We start from the raw sequence: 19,670 nt of genomic DNA, 5'->3' as shown, positions 1-19,670 counted from the left end.
CTTGCCAAACAATTAACAAAATCAAATTTGACCAACTGTTCTCAACAACAACAACTAAAGCATTATCTATACTCATTCTATACAGAATACACAAGTATATTGTTTACCAATGATGAAACACCTTATAGCTCAATTCAACAATTGATAGTCATGGTCTTAGCTGTATATAAAAAAAAACCACATAAATACTTTAATTCTTTTAATATAAATAATCAGGTAGATATGAGCACAAAATCAACAATTCAAGGATACACAGTTTATAGCAGCACTGAAATGTACTTTGAGAAGATTCTTTAAATAACAAGAACATCAATACACTGAAATATAATGATCAGGGCAGACGACTTTAAATAAAAATCCAGAAAATTCCCTGATACATGTAAAAGCACTACAGTCTACAGTTTACAGTTTATTTTTAACTACTGCTAATTAGTTTTTGGTTATGTCTTTCAAGGCCTGTCTCAAACTTGAGGATGACTTTTTGGTAGACTTGGATGATATGCTTGTCTTATTACGCTCAAGTCGGGTAACAGCAAAACCACGTATCCTTAGAAATAAACGGATAATGTCTTCTGTTACAGCTGAAACAATTGAACCCTCTTCATTTGCCATTAGAATGTTACAATAGTATTTGATCATGAAACCTTCCATAATATTTTCCATCAAGGGTTCAGTTAAGAGTGAATTTGCACTTAAGACTGAGCTAGTAGACTTGCGTACAATAAGTTCCATCTCACATACTAGCAGAAACAAAGTGTCACATGGCTTTTGGAGACCACCACGATCTTGTATATTGTACCATTTGCTATATTGGGTAACAAAATTTTGACTGTCTGATGTCATGGTAAAGTTTGAAATTACACCAAGTTTATGTGCACTATACCTAGAAAATCTTTTACGCAGCGAATACACAATATATCCTGCTATATAGAAGAGAATAGACTGATCATTACTACTAAGGTGTGATTGCTCTTTTTCTGAGTTGTCTTTTTGCACCTTGGTCATCTGAGCCATAATTTCACCAATAATGTCTTCAAAAATCAATTGCAAAAATATTGAAAGTACATTCTCTGAACATGTTGGAAAATGGTCTAAAAACTTCTGTCTTAAGGACACATCCGAACGAACCTTATGAAGTTTTCGAAAAATGTTTTCTCTATCATTGCTTTGTGTCAGTTTAGAGTTTGACTCTTCAAAAATGGTGTAAATAACCTGATGTAAACATTCCTTAGCAGAGGTATTGTTTTCTAGTTGATGACATAAATCTTTAATCTCATGTGGATTAACAACAAATGGGTCATTTGCAATATTACATAGTGATGTTGGCAGTGCTGTATAAAAAGTTTTACTAAAAGCATCTTTTGACACCTGTGAAGATTCACAACTAGTAGATGTTGATGATTGTGTTGCTGAAACACCTTTTGTAACACGAAAGTCACTGGCCCGAATTTGTTGACCATGCTGTTTTGAGGTATGCCCTCTAAAGCCTGAGATGGTTTTCAGTGGCTTTTCACATACTGGACATTGATACAAAATGTCTGACACCTTTGCTGTTGGGTTGGCAGTTTTTTTCTTTTTAGGACTAGGCACAGCGAAATCTATACTACTGTCACTATCACTTGGGTCATATTCTGTATATTCCCCTAGCAATAGTTCTAGATCAAGATCAGTGTCCCAAGATAAGAAATCTGACATGTTAATAGAGTTCAAATCGAAAAGTAAATAGCAGATATTGCAACTCGTTCTTTTTATGACATACTCGTGTATATTTCTCAAGATTAATTTTCTCAAATCAGCTTTGGTCATTTTGAAAGTAGACAATGACTCGTTTAGTGTAGTTTGGGTCATAGCTTTTCTAAATTGAATAGTACAAAGGAAACCACACAAGCTCATTAAAAAAACAACTTACAATCGGTTAAAAAGTAGAAAGGATACCGCACAAGCTCATTAAATGAACAACATACAATCAGGACTACTTTATTCTTTATTATAATTAATTATAAATCATCACAGGAATTAGGAATGCAAAGTAAAATGCTCAAACTAAATAAGGGTTAATCAAATCAATCATTGTTTCTAGAAGACATTTACTATTCAATAATAAAAATGTTAAAACGTTGAAATTTATACGATTTTAACGGCCCTGTAAGACATATTTGATAGAAAATATTTTTTTTATATTTGTTTCTTTTGTTTTTGAACATCGAAGATAAGTAACAAAAGTTAAATCAAAACAGAGAATTTCTGTCATGACGATCGAGACTGTTGGAGTTCTAGTTGTTTACATTATCGTAACTAGCCGGAAATATTTATTTGAAGCGCGCATAATTGTAGTAGTGAGTAAATCCAAATCTCACGATTTGCGATATTTTAACGAGATACCGCGAGACACGAATCCTTGTTAGTTATACGTCCTTGATTACCGGTACTGTCATTTAATATCTAATGCATAAGTGCAATATTAAGAGTGGTTAAATCCCCTACAAGCTAACTAAATAAATAAATCAACCCTCTAGCTGACCAGACGTAATACAACTACCATCAGTCTATCCGGAGTGAAGTTTCTTTATTTCTTCAAATAGGCTTTTGGGGATCATTAGTGCACGTCCAGTGGCATATATATATAACATGCATGTCGGACCAGGAAAATGTGATGATGACGAATTTCTTAAACTGTTCGAAATAATCTTATTGAAATATAAATCTGTGATTTTACTATGTCTTTAGCTTCGATGAACCAAAGCAAGTTAGAAATCGACCTGTATTTAAATCAGATTACTTCTGGATGTTTCTCTCGTATATTCAATATACTTGTATGATATTAGTTCTATATTGCGACTATTCATAGTTCCGTATTAAACCTTCCATCTAGGCGTATAAACCAATGATCGACAAGTGCCGCACATTTTGTTTAATCAATATTTGTATGTTTCAAAATGTCCATAATTATTGCCAACGAGTATATACTTACATTTTCCCCAATTTACCCTTGGAAAATGTGTAAATAGATTTTTATTTCATCAAATCTTTTTTTTTTTAATTATTTAAATTTTCTTAAATATCATTCGTTACACCAAAAATGTTATTTATAAACAAGCGTATGAGTTTAGCAATGACTAGTATATCACTATCGGATACGCTATACAAAGTTGTATATTACACCTGATAGATTCAAAATGGAAGTTACATGTTATCGGCCGTGTACACTGATCAATACCCCCAGAAAAGAAGTGATGCACGTAATGTAATTGTGTAATAACAGTTTTAAAGCCCGACAGGAAATCGCTTGAATACCTGTACGTGTCACCTCACAATACCTCTGGGAACAATTCCATTAGCCATTCTGGTGATCAGATAAGGGAAGGTCCGAATTTATTTTAAAAAGTTTATTACATAAAACAATTATGAACAAACTAGATTTTCAAAAACAATTTTACACGGAACACTTATTTATAACTTTGACTTTTTAACTAATTTCAATTTCTTGTTTTAAATACTTCGTAAACAAAACAGTTTCAAAACGACAGACCATACTATTAGTACTAGTTATTTAAAAAATAATATATATAAAATTACATTTTCCGTATCAAGTTAGTTAGGAAAGGTTGCACAATCATGTCTATCATAATCTTTTTTGTGACCCGGGAAACTGTTTATGCTTTCCTTGTCGGATAAAACAACCGTACGCTTGACAAGATATCGACACTCAATGACGGCTACGTTAGGTTACTGCTTGTTTTGGTCCTTTGTGGTTTATAGATATATCGAGGTCAATATTCGGGGAGGATGTCAAAATGGCCGCATGCGGAGAATTGATACTCTAAATTTAAAATCGATGGTGATCTCTTAACTTGCAGAATAAAACTTTAATATCTATGAATTTGTGCTTTTTTATACATAATGAACAGAATATGAATTTTTCATTTTTTTGCGAAGTTTCCCTTTAATATCTCATGTCACCCTTTTACTTAAATCTGAAGATAGACACAGCTACATTTATTATTTGCTGTTTGTTATACTTGTTTTGTTGTAAATTAAGCCGTTGGTTTTTTGTTTGAAAATGTTTTCTGTTTAAATTGTTTTTCATTTTGTCATGTCGGAGCCTTTTGTAATTATAGCTTATTATACAGTATGAGTTATCCCCACTGTTGAAGGCCGTACGGTGACCTTTCTCGTGGATAGTTGTCTCGTCGCCAATCATACCACATGTCCTTTTAATCTCTGAGTAAACGTTTCTAAGAAACGCTCAAAACTTTTGTCTTGTTAATAACCAAAATGAATGTGAATGCTAATTCAGTTTATTATAATGGATATATGCTGGACCAGAGACATATAATACAAGAGATTCGCAACTCTAGTAGAGTCTATATAACAGCCAATGAAATGACGTGGCCACCGGAAAGCCGATTAATCCGATGGATTTATGGGTAATAACCCGTATTGTTGAGTAAAAGGTTCTACGCCTCACAATTTTTCTAATGGATAATGCCGATACCTTTCACAGCTAAAGAATGCAAGTATATTTAAAAGTTACAAAAAACTAATTCTAATAATTTGTTATTGATAAAATGTGTTCTAATGATGAGATTAATCAAATACAAACAAAGTTAAAACTCGGCCCATTTTACTTCACCTATTGCCGTAGAAACCATTTGATCTCCCAATTTTTTTCTTAAAACTTGAAGATATGCTAATAAATATATAATTTTATGGGCCAATAGTACTCCCAAATGTTGTTTCGTGAAAATAAGACTATTTTCGTAAAATTTGATCCAACAATGTGGCGATTTTTTCTGATTGATACCCGAATTTTTTTATTAAACTGGCTAAATATTGAAATTGTTCATGGACAAATTTCCTTAAATCAGTCCTTCTTTTTTGTGCACTATGAAATTTATAGCCTGCATTTTGTTAGACATTTTATACATTTTTCATTCTGTTTATAGCAAAGTTGTTTATTTTCTATTCTGAAGTCATTGTTTTTTTCTTCTTTTTAGGGTGCCAAAGATGAACGAATGCAGTAAATTTACAAAAGGAGTAAAATTTTCCTAGTAAAGGAAACCTTCTGCTGGTCGTAATATTATGAATGAGCTTCATATGCATCTGTTGTCGTTTCAGACTACGCTTCTCGTTCAAAACATGAACCTAATTCATTTTTAAATTAAAATCGTATTGAGGACATTTCAATGGTGACTGCAAAAGATATATATATATTTGATAATAAAAGATTTTATTTACACCAAGGATTTGTATATGTATACACATAAACAATCTTACTTTTAAATTGCCATCTCTTTACCCCAGAATAAAAAGACAAAAACCGCTACAAATGATTTAAAGACAAAAACCACCACAAATGATTGTCTCGTGGAAACAAGGTTATAAAATACTTTTTAAATAGTGTCTTCCGTGTTGCTTTGATGTATGACCTGTGTTTTTTTATAGATTTTTTGTTGCTTCGAGGACACACATATCCATCTATGTATGCAGTATTGTCAATTGTTTTTGTTGGTGGGTCTCTCGAATATGTTTTCGTCCTTTTCACTATCAACAAAGAGTTCGTTATCAGTTTATTCAACTAGGAGTATATCTAAGTCGTAACTATTAAGATTGTCATCCCACGAAATTAAGATTGTCATCCCACGAAATAAAATCGGAATTTTCCATATTGCGTGCACATGAATGAAGCTTTATTCAAATGAGAAATTAATTGTAATTTTCTTAAATATTAATTCTCAATACACACTTCGAACATGAAGAAACCATAAATTTACCGACAATCATTTAAAAAAACAACTCAATGCAAGCCTATATGATAAAACTGTCAAACAACACTTAGAAATCAAACATTTACCGACAATCCTACAGAAAAAAAAAACTCAATGAAAGCCCAATAAATGAGGAATATAAAAATAAATAGAATTTTAATAATTTATAAATATCAAGAATAAAAAACAAAGCCTATCATGATTAACAATTAATTAACAAATAAATTAAGTTTTTTTCCATATTAATTAATTATACATTTTGTGACTTGTATTTTTGGAAAGAGTGTGGACACCTGTGGTGTGACAACTTCTTGTTTACAGGGTGTCAATTAAAACTCATTATTTATAACATGTTCGTGATTTACCTGGTCATCGAATAATTCAAACCTAATATACATGTCACACTGTGAAATTATGTCTCCGAGACAGGTGTATATTCAATAGAAACCCATTATGTAACTATCAAATAAAATGAACTCTGACACAATTTATCAAGTGTTAATTATTTAATATAAGTTTTTTTTTTATACAATATCAAATTATGTCTCTTTTTCAATAATACAAATCTAAAATCAAAATTACATTAAAATAAATAATTATATATGTACTCAAATTATATTTAATTAATTATGATAAATTTAACACTGAAACAGTTTATGTTATGCTTAAACATTCGTCCTTACTTCGAGTACTTTTAATACTTTTATTAATGACTTTATTACCTAAGGAGATCTCGCGAGGTTTAAACTAGTGGCCGCGTGTTATTACGGGATTTCGCCGAGTTGCGAATCTCTTGTATTATATGTCTCTGGCTGGACTATTACATGTACCTCCTTCTTATTACTACTGAAATACTACCTTCAATATATTGACGTAAGACTGTAAGTACACGGTCAATAACAATATCATGTATAGGTATATTAAGTCTCAAACTCCTTAATATTAATGACGAAAACAAAGGATAATATGACAAAAGTATAGATCTGAAATTGAAACGTTATATATTTATTAAATTATTTGTGTTTGCGGGAGAAAACCAGTACTTGTTCAACATCGGGATGATTTACAGATCTGTGTTCTGACCAAACCAAACCGCTTATAGTTACAAAATAAAAATAAGGAACATTAGTATTATATTATGATTCAAACTTATTCCTGTGAAATATAAATCGATCAATCAAATATTTAGTAAAGTTGAGATGAAACATGACAAATTTACTCTGTTTTAGAGTAGACATGCTACAAGCTTTTTTTTTTAATCTGTAGATATACATTTGAACCTACAAACAACCACCGAAGAATCATTGATGCATGTATTTGCCATAATACTGATTACTTTTGGTCACTTTTATAGCATTATTTTTGTAAAAGGATGTAAGAAAAAACTTCACGAAGAATGGAGATGAAGCAAGTATTTTGAAACTTTACCTGGTCTGTCAGTCAAAGCATTACTTTCAATAAAGGCTTTCTAAATGATACACAAATGCAGCAATTTTCCATGACCAACGCTCAGTTGTATTTATTGTCAGCATCGACGTTTCTTCATCCTGCGGAGTCTTCTACAGTAGTTCATGTTTTTCCTCACATTTAAATTTGCATACTCCAACATGACCCTTAATATCAGTTGAGTAAAGATGCTGCTATTCTGCTCGCAATTTCTCGGTACTAAAACTAGGCTCAATGCTGAACTAGCGCAAGTGTCTTTGTCGGACGTTTTTCAAATCACGTGGTAAGTTATTTCTTTACTGTCATTCGAATTCTGAACAATCATATATCTGGTCTACGTTTATTTGAAACTGCAACAAAAGATGAAGAACTGGATCTTCATCTACTGTACTGGATACTCACATTACAAATACCGTTTACTTATAAAGTGATTGAGTCTGTAAAAATTCTCTACGAAACCCCTTTTCAATATATATACATCTATTTCATGAGCATTCAAATCCGGGCTTCAGAGTTACTGAGAAACTACTTACTGTAGGGACGATTTGAAGTATAGATGTGGATACTGAAAATTCCAAAGATCTGTTTTGAGTACATACAATCTATGTCAGGAAAATGTGTGAATTATTTATTGAAATGAATAAAACAGTCAAATGTTATGCAAATTATGAATGAAAACCGCCACGCAGCTTTAAAGATGTTGGAAAAGATAACCGTATAAATTGTATAGATCTATCATGAATAAGACATATATTAAGACAATTATGTCATGTTGTAAAAATGCGTGAAATTGTGCATTTTAGCATTTTCATCTTTTTATGTCGTGTTTGGTATCAAAAGTCATTATTTCTTATGAGTAATTAAGTTTCAATATTTTTATTACGGAAGGAGTGCATTTTGTTAGGGAAACAAGGTTTTGAACAATTTTTCAAATATTTTCATTAAAGACATTTATAAGCCGTTTTAGCGTTACATGGAAATATTTATGGATTAAGATTAAGATTATGTCGTGAGAATACTTTTTGACAACAATGGTCATCAGTGTAATTTATTTGTCAACACCCGAACTTTATATAGAGTGAATATTGTCAATTAACACTAATTCTTAATTTAATCTGCTTTTGATATATTTCATTGTTTGGAAACTATTTGTTTAGAAGTACCTTTTTCTATTTTCATTGGTCAAAACGCTTCTATGATCATGTTTTATAAAGGTTAATTTTGAAACCAAAGAGAGGTAGAGAAAAGAGAGAGAACTATGTGACGCATCGGTTCGCCCCGCTCTCGATCTGCGAGTAGCGGCGGGTTAATGTATGTTGCCATGATTACTATTTTGTAAATATACTTTATGAACTGTGATTGTATATATGTTGGATGGAAAAATAAAGTATGTGAACGTTCATGTATCCAGTCTCGTGTATTGATTTACAACAACTTCCCAGTACGGAACCTTTGCCATCTGAAACGGGCCTAAATCATTTGGATTGTAAAATAATGTTATTTATCTACGATGGAATGGATTTACCAAAAACGAAACAAACACTGTTTATAATCAATTGTTTTAATTACGCCAAACAAGGAAATTTTTAAGCATGTCAATTAGACAGCAACTTACATGTAACAGCACACTTTCAGGTAAACTAAGGAAACACATTTTGATATTGTTACCGACTTTAATGATGGACAAACGCCCACTCTAGCAACCTCATTACTCTGAAAGTCTTAACCAACTTCATGAATTTTCTGTTATTTATAAATTTGATTTTCGTTGACGGAAAGGAAGGAGTGTGTCAAGGTTTGTAATCAGTCCAATGATCATCTTTCAAGCTTTATTTCTATCAAACTGCTGTCCTTCCCTCCTTATGTCTTGATCCTCTGGTTTTTCCTAAGCTGTCCGATTGAGATATTGGTTTTAACTTGTAAACTTAATTATATTCGACGTTGTATTTCTATTTATAATCCATTCTGAATTATGAAACCCAGACAACTAATTAGAAGAAGATATAAATTTATGGAAAGACATTGTATTTGGCAATCCCCAAATGCTTACAGTCGTTTAGAAACATTCTTTTTCATAATTATTTGGTTTTTATAATCCTAGATATGATGATAGTTTAAAAATTGGCCATAACATAAGATTATTATTCATTCTATCTGAAGAAAATATCGTTAAATGAACATGAAACTGCACGTTATTTATTTGGTATAGGATTAATCCAATGCAAAGAATGTCTATGAACGCAGTAGGAGACTCGATAAAAATATGCATAATTGATGTCTAAAATATAAAGAAAATAGCAAAACATGCTTATAGACACTGATAGATAATATATCTTGATAACACTGTCCATTACAAGCAAACTGTACAGGAAATAATGCCGTGGTCAGAATATCAGAGTAAATCGTGAAAAATACTTTAAGTTGTAATGGTATATATATTATCTTTTTAGAAAAAGATTTCATAACGGACTGAGTCCGTTGAATACATTTTTCTAACTTGAAGGATGAATCATGTGTCACAAATTATATAGATAATTTCATTCACAGAAATTGAAAGAATTGTACTTAAATAATTTAAAAAGTAAATTTCAATGAAATTGGTACTATAATTTTACAACGGAAATTAAACTCCTAGCTATACGATACGCATATTAAGTATCTGTCAGCAGGTTGATATTAGTGCTATCATATTAGTGATAAAGCTGTAATCTTATTGGATATTTATAGTATCCAATGATATAATTTCCTTTGAAGATCTATGCGGAGGTTCCTGAAGGTCAGAAGCTACTAATTGATTTAACGTCTCTTGTAATCTTTATAGCAAACCTTGAACCAGGGCAATGTGAAATGTAGCATTAAGTAAGATTACTCTTTTCCATTTCGATTAATTAATACAAATTTATCGTTAAATGTTTTGATGTGTTAATAACTTTGACCGTTCGCCTCGAGTTCGAATCTAAAGTTATCAAATCTGCTCGATTCATTAAAATTTATTGTGTGATGAATAAAATTCTGATATGATACAAATGAGCAACGGAATCACAACAATCGTCCATCTCTAGAAATCAAACTTTGTGAAGTGCAGCTTTGCTGCGTTTTGAAGATTCTTTGATTTTTTTGTCCACGACGAAAGAAAATTTTGTCTATAAAGTAAAATAAAGTCTACCATTTTGTCTTAAAATGTCCTGTACCAAGTCAGGAATATGGCAGTTGTTATCAAATAGTCTACCATTTTGTCTTAAAATGTCCTGTACCAAGTCAGGAATATGGCAGTTGTTATCAAATAGTTCGTTTCAATGTGTGTTGGTGTTTGTTTTTGTTGCACTTCGGTGTTCCTGTTGTTCCTTTGTTTTCCTCTTATAGTTGATGTGTTTCCCTCGGTTTTGGTTTGTAACCCGGATTTTGTTTTCTCTCAATCGATTTATGAATTTTGAACACCGGTATACTACTGTTACCTTTATTTGTTGACACTAAAGGCTTCACTGTATGTCCTTATTTTCAGTCACAATTCCAACTATTTCTGAAACCACAACATCGTTTTTTCCATACTATGAATATTTCAATAAGATTTTTTTTAAATTACACAGTCAGCTTTCTGAATATGCGTCAGATATTTGCCGCTGTAATGAAAACAAATTTTCAGTGATTTAATCAATTGAGCAATTAATGTGTAAAGCTTTTATTTTCGTAAATATAGTATATTAATACGCAAGTTATACAAGCTCCCCAAAATACAACACGATAAAATATCTATCTTAAACACGTTATCTGTCTTTCTAATAAAACAAATGCTAAAAATAGTCTTAGAATAGAGAAGCTTATTAGTCGGAATTGTGTTGAATCAATATAATTCCTATTATACGATTACATTTTAAACGCAGATCAAAATTTCAAAATGAAAATAAGTGGTCTGAAATTCCGGTTCTTTAAATATACCGGAAATTGTGCCATCCGAGAAACTAGGGTGCGTAGATCTGCTTCCCGGCAGACGAAATATTTTGTTTAATTTTGGGTGCAGTAACTTCCAATTAATGCAAGGAAATAGTAGCTGGTCTAATGATCCGATAAAGCGGCACAAAATGGAAGGACTTTTCCGATGACAGATAAAACCCGAAAGTTGTTTTTCAATATCTTGTTTGTTCTTACAATCTTTTTTCTATTCTTTTCACATTTAAGGCATACATTGTAAACATTTACATGTTAAAAACTAATTATTTCAATATATATGACATATATTGTTCAGTGACTTTGAACACAAGAACACAGGACAAGATCAACTAAAATATCTTTTTGTACCTAATATATTCGTTGAATGCGACGATGGATAAACACAACTGTTAGAAAAACAAGGAATAATAATTCGGTAGGATCAGAAAGGTCCAATTCCCTGGATTTTGTTGCGCACACAAACACACACACACACACATATATACACACACTAGGTCAAATCAAAATGTTTTCTAGTCCTCTTTGGAATTTGAATATTGAAGTGTAAGTATCGTATTCTTCATTCACGAATTTTACAGATTTCAAAATTTCCAAATGTTATTCAACATCCTATATTGCTTTTGAATAATTTTAATACAGTTGTAACCAGGTTTTCTGGTTATTCTTATAATTGTGAATTATGGCGGCCGTCGGTGGGCGAAGCGCGGCGAGCGACTGCCAACAGTTTCCGTTCAATAATTTATGAACCGATCATCTTATCCTTTCCAAATTTAGATTGAAAAAAGGAACAGACCGTGGTGCGCCAAACAAGCCTTTTATGTGTTCAGACGCGGCGTAGGACCACCAGTCACTCATGGGTTAACCTAGTTTCTGAAATGCCGAAATAGAAAACTGCAATTAAAGGCCGCAAAATGAATTCCAATTTATAAATTAAAAGTTGAGTAATTTTTTTTTCTTCCAAACTTATAATTGCACCACACGACTAGACTTGATCATAGCTTTTAAGATACGAATAATTGATTGTTAACATGCAGTATTATAATACAATCGCCAACGACTGAAGGTTCTTATCGCCAAGAATACTGAACCTAGGGACTGAACTCACTATGGTTAGCAGCATAGTATTTTGACATGCTATGATGGGTGATACAAGGTCAAGCGTTGAAATACATCATCAAATAAGGCCTTAATCTAATTTTGATACAACATCTTGGAGTGTTATAGAACAGTAAACTAGTGTAAAACTAATGTCTAATAGAATAAAGGTTCAATTTACATAGACTGTTGTAAATGATCAAGTAAATTGGTTTTATTTGTGAAAGATAAAGCAGCATCACTAGCTGTTAAAACTTTTCGCTTCCTGCTATATAATTTGCCAATGTGTTCCTTTTGTTAATCAACCAAATAAATCAAATGCTGCTGTTTTAATGTCTTACGAAAATTGTTGTATCGAAGAGGGGGCGTGAAAATAGTGATGCATATATCTTCCGTCCGTCCGTCCGTCCGTCACCCGTTAGGTTTCTGTGTGATAATTAATGTTCAGCTTGAGCAAACACAATGTTATGGATCATAAAATACACTACTAGTTCGATTTTGACTGTTTTGACATTAACCGTTCAAGAGTTATGCCCCTTAATTATCTTAAAATTTGGCATTTGTTTTGTTTCCGGGTGATGATTAGATTACAACTTCACAAAATTTTTTAAGATTTCAAAACACGTCAGTTTCAATTGGGATGTCTTGGCTCGTTCAAAAGTTATGCTCATGAACTCCATTTCGAATCATATTTGTGAGCTCTCAACTCTTCAATAACCTGGAACGGTAAATACAGCAACAGTACAACTTTTGAACAAACTGTAAAATCAGTTAGAAAATGTTCTACTGATCAACAATACTGAAGTCGAAAATAACTAACAAAAAGACAAAAGATACACAGTACCGATCTAAGAATGTTCGCGGTTACCGAAAGCTAATTACAACCCCCAGTTTCAACTTCCTCAGGCAAAGTTTACCTTAGATGAATTTGGCAATTTGTAGGTCCATATTGGTCATATACATGAACCTCCTAACGTTTTTACGTATTTATACATCCCTGGCTTTCAAATGATTAGGTTTGAGCGTTCCTGATAAATGTAAACCAGAAAAGCGCTTCAGACGAACAACATTTATAAAGTGTTGTTTTCATTCAACTAATTAATAATGCATGTTTTACAAGTTTGTATCTTTGTCAATTTAAGACTCGACATTTTATAATTCAAAGTCACTTGTCTATCACAAATAAAAAAAGATGTATTTGAGTTGTTGCGATGGTGTTTGATTACTGTTCCGTCGATGTATACCCATATCATCTTTTTTATTCATTTTCATTTGTTTGACCCGCCTTTGATAGAACATTGAAGGAAGCTTTATGTTTTCTGTTCTGTGCGTCTGTCCATCCGTCCCGTAGTCGCGTACTACGTTAAAGTTTAGGTTTAAGATAGTTTAAATATAAAGGTTAAAGTTTTGGTTTAAGGTAGGTTAAATTTTTAGTTTCAAGTATATAGGTTAAAGTTTTGGTTTAAGATAGGTTAAACTTTAAGTTTCCAGTATATAGGTTAAATTTTTGGTTTAAGATAGGTTAAACTTTTAGTTTCCAGTATATAGCTTAAAGTTTTGGTTTAAGATAGGTTAAACTTTAAGTTTCCAGTATAAAAGTTAATATTTTAGTTTCCAGTATATAGGTTAATATTTTAGTTTCCAGTATATAGGTTAATGTTTTGGTTTAATGTAGTTTGCATGAAGTTGTGGTCACAAGGCAGGAAACTTTGTTTGTTAGGATGTGAATTTTTTAAAATATATGCAAAATTAGGTTTTTGACCTATATTTCGCGGTTCACTGAACATAGTACATGGAAATGTGGTAGTCTAATTTACACATATTCTTATAATTGTATGTAATGAAACATACTACACAGAGCAATTTTATGACAATTGCATAAGGTTTTCTACCTGTGGTCTTCTCATATATAGGATACTCACAACAACAAATGCTGTGCATTAAGTATAATAACTCAAGGTTTGTATTATTTTGTCTAATTACTTCTGCTTGTAGACAGCAAGTTGAGTGTTTCATTGAAGAAACATTTTCTTTACCATTGGCACAAATTTCTTTTCCAAAATCATAAGAAATAGTATATAAGTTAATCTCGTTAATTATATTTCATTTTTTTGAATGACACATCAGTCAAAGTTTCATATGATCACTTTTATATTAAAAAAATAGTCGTAAATCAAAGGATTGTAATAAAAAGTAGTACGGCTGTCAAGAAGGTGGCATTAAAACTGGATTATTCAAACATTGTGGAAGCCTATTGATGCCGAAAAAGTCAAATATAATGGCACCAGAACACATTTATTTCTTTGATAAGAGCAAAAAAAAAGATAAAACCGTCCGAGAAAGATTGTTGCTTCAAAGCCGTCAGAAAGATGAATCATTTACAAAGATGTTTTGTTTTCCAACGACGTGACACTTTAACTTTTCGCGCCAGTATTATGTTCAAATATCAAACATTGTTAGTCATAAGGAAACGTTTTATATAGTCTCTTATGTTACAAATCAATGCAAGATGAACACTGTTGTTTGAAAGTCGGAACTATAGAAAATAGATTGTGTTTTCATGAACAATGTAATGAAAATGATATTATTGAAGATGAGAAACATGTTCTACTGAACTGTCCAGAATATGCAGATTTGCGTGCTATTTTATTTAGCCATGCTAGGGCTTTAAATATTGTAATTATTTTGTCCGATGATGATAAATTCCGGTTTGTATTTTCACTGATGAAAGTGTGTGTTATTTTTTAACCAAAATTTGCTATGCTGTATTAATCTAAAGAAAAAAGTATTTTATATAATTGCAGATAGTTTTGTGTTGTGTAGAAATTATTTTATAGTATCTCATAACTCTTTTTAGAGTGGCTCTTGTTGTTTAAAATGATACTCATTTTATCAATATGTGTATGTCATTGAATATAATTATGTCATTAGCACATACTTACAACTTCTCGTCCAATCAAATTGCTAGAATTTGCCTTCTAATTTTCATAGTTCATACGTTTTCCGTGTACTAAGTAGCTACTCATGAATGACCACCAGGGTAAGATTTCATTGTATCTTAATAAAGATATCAAAACAAAAATTGCCACTGGCTATTTTGAAATAAAATGCTGTGTTCCAAGTTAAATTAAATAGTTTGTAATATAGTTTTCACATTGATTTTTAAAAATCCTGCTATTAAAATCTTTGGATCTAAAAAAAATGTTTTTGACGACTGCAAGTTTCTTTCATTTAAATAAAGAGTAACAAATATGGTTCTTTATACCTTGATTAGAGTACAATGCCATCTTAAAATTGTGATAATTTATCATCCATGCAATTACTTTGTACACAAAAAAAGTGTGTACTATGAAACCTTGTGAAGGGAAATTAAGGCAACTTGATCTATTTCGTCATGAATTGATTGATTGATTGATTATTGGTTGCTTAATGTCCAGTGGCAAATATTTCATGCATGTTCAGGGCGATGTCATGAATTGAAAAACCGTAATAATGTCTGAAGAGAATATATATATATATATATATATATACATGTTCTGATACATCTTTTAGTTTTTACTTTGAAATAAAAAAAAACATAATCCCCAGTATCTTTGATCTATTGGTAGTTGCTTTTTAATGACTATCTGCTAGACTATCTATGGGGACATACCAGGGGCGGATCCAGCCATTTTTAAAAGGGGTGTTCTAACCCAGGATAAAGGGGGGAGGTTCCAACCCTATGTCCCCATTCGAAAGCATTGATCGTCCAAAAATTGGGGTTCTCCAACCCCCGGATCCCCGTCCCCCTTGTATCCGCCACTGCATACTATCTATATGTTTCAAATTTATTATAGCTTTAGTTTTACTGTGAAATTGAAAAATGTTTTCAAGACATGTAAAGCTTCCACTGCAATTTAATTATTGCCTGCTTTTGGTCAATTTATTTTGTCATCTTACCATGTAAGGAAGTACATGTATAGTAAAACACCGCTTTATACCAATAAACATACTTACACCAGCAGCTACCATCTTTTCATTCTGGAGTCAAGGGCCTTTTGAAATCACACATTTTACAATGATACTAGTGAGTAGATTTACAAAACTTCGTTAATGAGCTCAGTTTTACAAACATCTGTGATAGAAGTAGTCAGCCAAAGTAAACTATCAATAGACCAATTAAAAGGTTACTCGAGTTGTAAATATGTGCTAAATTGGATAGTCTATGAAAAGGTATATACTATGAAATTAAGAGCTCGGAGCAAGCCCCTCGCTCTAAATTTCATAGTATATACCTTTTCATAGACTAACCTAGACATATTGAGGTGAGACTGTAATAAAGTATTTGTCTTGTCTTGTCTTGTCTTGTCTTGCTATACATTAAGTAATTTCTGTCAAGACCTAATTGGTGTATTAGTTACACGTGTACGTGACAATCAAACTGACGTCACATTACTAATAGTAATTACAAGATCGGCTGTTTTTGCGCATCACCACAGTTTTTCCATTTAGAGAATATCAGTCAGTACTATCATAGATGCATAAACCCAATCTATGGTACTATAAATTGCAACATGTTAACGACAAACTTAATTGGTTTTATAGTTTCAAGATAAATACAATTATCTTAATTTATTACATTTCATTTATTGTGCTGTATTTTCTTTGATTTAACGCACATCGCACTCATGTTTTTCCTTAAAGTATAACGGCTATTACAAAAATGCTTTAACTTTGAAATGTTATCTATTTTAGTCAAAAGAGTTCTATCTTTGAAAATATAATAAATCCGAATCTTTTTTTTTTTTATTTAACAAGCATAATAGTAATTTCTCTGTCCTTTTAATTATCTGTTTTATGGTTTCAATTTTTAATAGATTGTAGTGTATCATAGAGATTGAAAAATCGAATTACATTCAATTGAATATAGAAAGTGTTAATTCACTTTTGTAAGGAAAAAAAACTAAAAAGAGGGAAACGACAACAGAAATAACTAATGCATGATTTAATTTCAGTAATTATTGTTGTTTGTTTAGATCAGAAATTTTGCCTGGCAACAGCGCACATACGAACACCATAATTTCAAAGGGTTTTTGCAAAGTTTCTTTAATGTTTAGATAGCGTAGCACTATCATTACACGAGATATCGCATTAAACGTCCCCATTTCGACCGAACAGGGTTACGTTTTTTGTGCATCCCGCACAGTCCTCCTGGCCCTAGTTTTTACTGGCAGAAGTTAAAGTTGACCTTTGTGGTCTTAATTATTTTGAAAGTATATCTATGATATGGCGCTCACACTTTACAATATACTATTATAGATATTTTAAAGAAAACAAAAATAAATACAAACCTTTAGATGTATAAATGTGACATTTTTATGTTATCAACAACGGTTTAAATATATCATGATATTTCTCTCTGATATAAACATATTCTGTAACACTGCTTTCAACCGCGGTGTACAAACACGAAAACAATAAAAGAATTTTAAATACATGAACTTATTTCTTAAAATCATATACATGTCAGTCTATTCAAAATACAATCTCACTGAAATCATTTTAACATGTACATGTAATTTACACATAAATCTACATTGAAAATTTAAAATAAAATCGTGATTAAAATCCATTATATAATTAGTCGTGTATATAGAAAAGAAGGGGGCAACCGTTTATTTCTAAACATTGAATCAAATTGCTAAAACAATGTTTTTAACTGCAGTTAAATTGCGTCTGAAGCCGTATGATATTTTGGGCTTACGCATTTACTTTCGTTTCCTGTAGATATCAGCTGTTTATACTGCAGTGTTATAATACTATCGAAAACACTTTATCTGAAAGCTTTAATTATTGTAAGAGCTTTTTCTAAACTTTCCTCCATAACTTGCCTCTTTGTAATTAAATTTAACACGCAAGAACAGAAAATATTTATCGTTATTTCCTACAAATGCAACATATAGCCACTTTCTTTATGTCTCTTTAGTACTTTTTAGGATGAAAATTTTAAGAAAACAGTACTGTGATTGAATTATTAATTGACGATGGCTACTCTTCAAACACACAGTACTGCTATTCCTATTACGCAATACAAGAAAAAAGTTCTAAATAAAATGTTTGAATTATCTCGAAACGCCCATTGTGCATTCGTTGGTAATGTCTCCGACCTTCAACTATAGATTGCACACGTCATCCAAATTTCTTACTAATGCAATATATAGCTACTTTCTTTAAGTCTCTTTAGTACTTTTTTAAGAATGAAAATTTAAAGAAAACAGTACTCGGATTGAATAATTAATTGACGATGGTTACTCTTCAAACACAGTACTACTATTTCTATTATGCAATACAAGAAAACAGTTCTAAATAAAATGTTTGAATTATCTCGAAACGCCCATTGTGCATTCAATGGTAATGTCTCCGACCTTCAACTATAGATTGCACACGTCATCCAAATTTCTTACTAATGCAATATATAGCTACTTTCTTTAAGTCTCTTTAGTACTTTTTTAAGAATGAAAATTTAAAGAAAACAGTACTCGGATTGAATAATTAATTGACGATGGTTACTCTTCAAACACAGTACTGCTATTCCTATTATGCAATACAAGAAAAAGGTTCTAAATAAAATGTTTGAATTATCTCGAAACGCCCATTGTGCATTCGTTGGTAATGTCTCCGACCTTCAACTATGGATTGCTCACCTCATCCAATCAAAAATAATTGCATATGACATATTGCATTATATAAGTCAAGATCAATGGCGTAGGAGTAGACTGAAAAGAAAAGTGGGGATGTAAATTTATGAAAGTGACTAGCAAACAAAAAAGGTACATATGTAGTCTTATAGCCCCTACGCCTATGAAGATGCACACGTAAGATTCATTAAGACTGTACTTTTATATACTGGTACCTTGCCATAGGCACGTGGTAATTGGTTTCTTAAACAAACGTATCATACAGATTTCAGTGCGCATGACAAGTTTCTCAATAGATCCTCCACCAGGTACACCCGAGAGCTAAAACTATACATTTTAAGTGCATTGTGTACTTTTGTTTTGTTTAAATCAGGGTTTCTTTTTAAATAACCCTAGGGACTTCGTCGTTTGTTGTTTATTGTTTGGTGTCGATTACAGATATTTTAAAGTATCTGTTGTTTATTCTATTTAGGTCCTTTTTTGTCACATAGCTACTAACTTTTAGGCTTATTTACGCATCCTATGCTTACAAATGTTTATGTTTGAGCGTTTCTGATCTGATAAAGGTAAATACAGAAAGGCGTTTTACAAGCACGAAATTTATCAAGTGTTCATTTCATTTACAATTTTGTAGACTTGGGACGATTTGTAGCTCTACTTATGTCTTCTTATTGTAAAAACACCATTCTATTGTTGAAGATTGTATGTTACTCTCTTAATGTTTTTGTTTGTTTGT

General features: G+C 31.6%; 1 protein-coding gene across 1 annotated transcript in view; it reads left to right on the top strand.

The window, feature by feature from the left end:
• LOC127725713 (pyrokinin-1 receptor-like) overlaps positions 1 to 19,670 on the top strand; it is a 49,965-nt gene that overhangs the window by 11,971 nt on the left and 18,324 nt on the right. The window lies entirely within an intron of this gene.

The sequence above is a fragment of the Mytilus californianus genome, unplaced genomic scaffold, assembly GCF_021869535.1.
Source record: "Mytilus californianus isolate M0D057914Y unplaced genomic scaffold, xbMytCali1.0.p SCAF_15, whole genome shotgun sequence".
Classification (NCBI taxonomy): Eukaryota; Metazoa; Mollusca; class Bivalvia; order Mytilida; family Mytilidae; genus Mytilus; species Mytilus californianus.
Note: the sequence above shows the minus strand (reverse complement) of the source record. Positions and strands in the feature narration are given on the sequence as shown.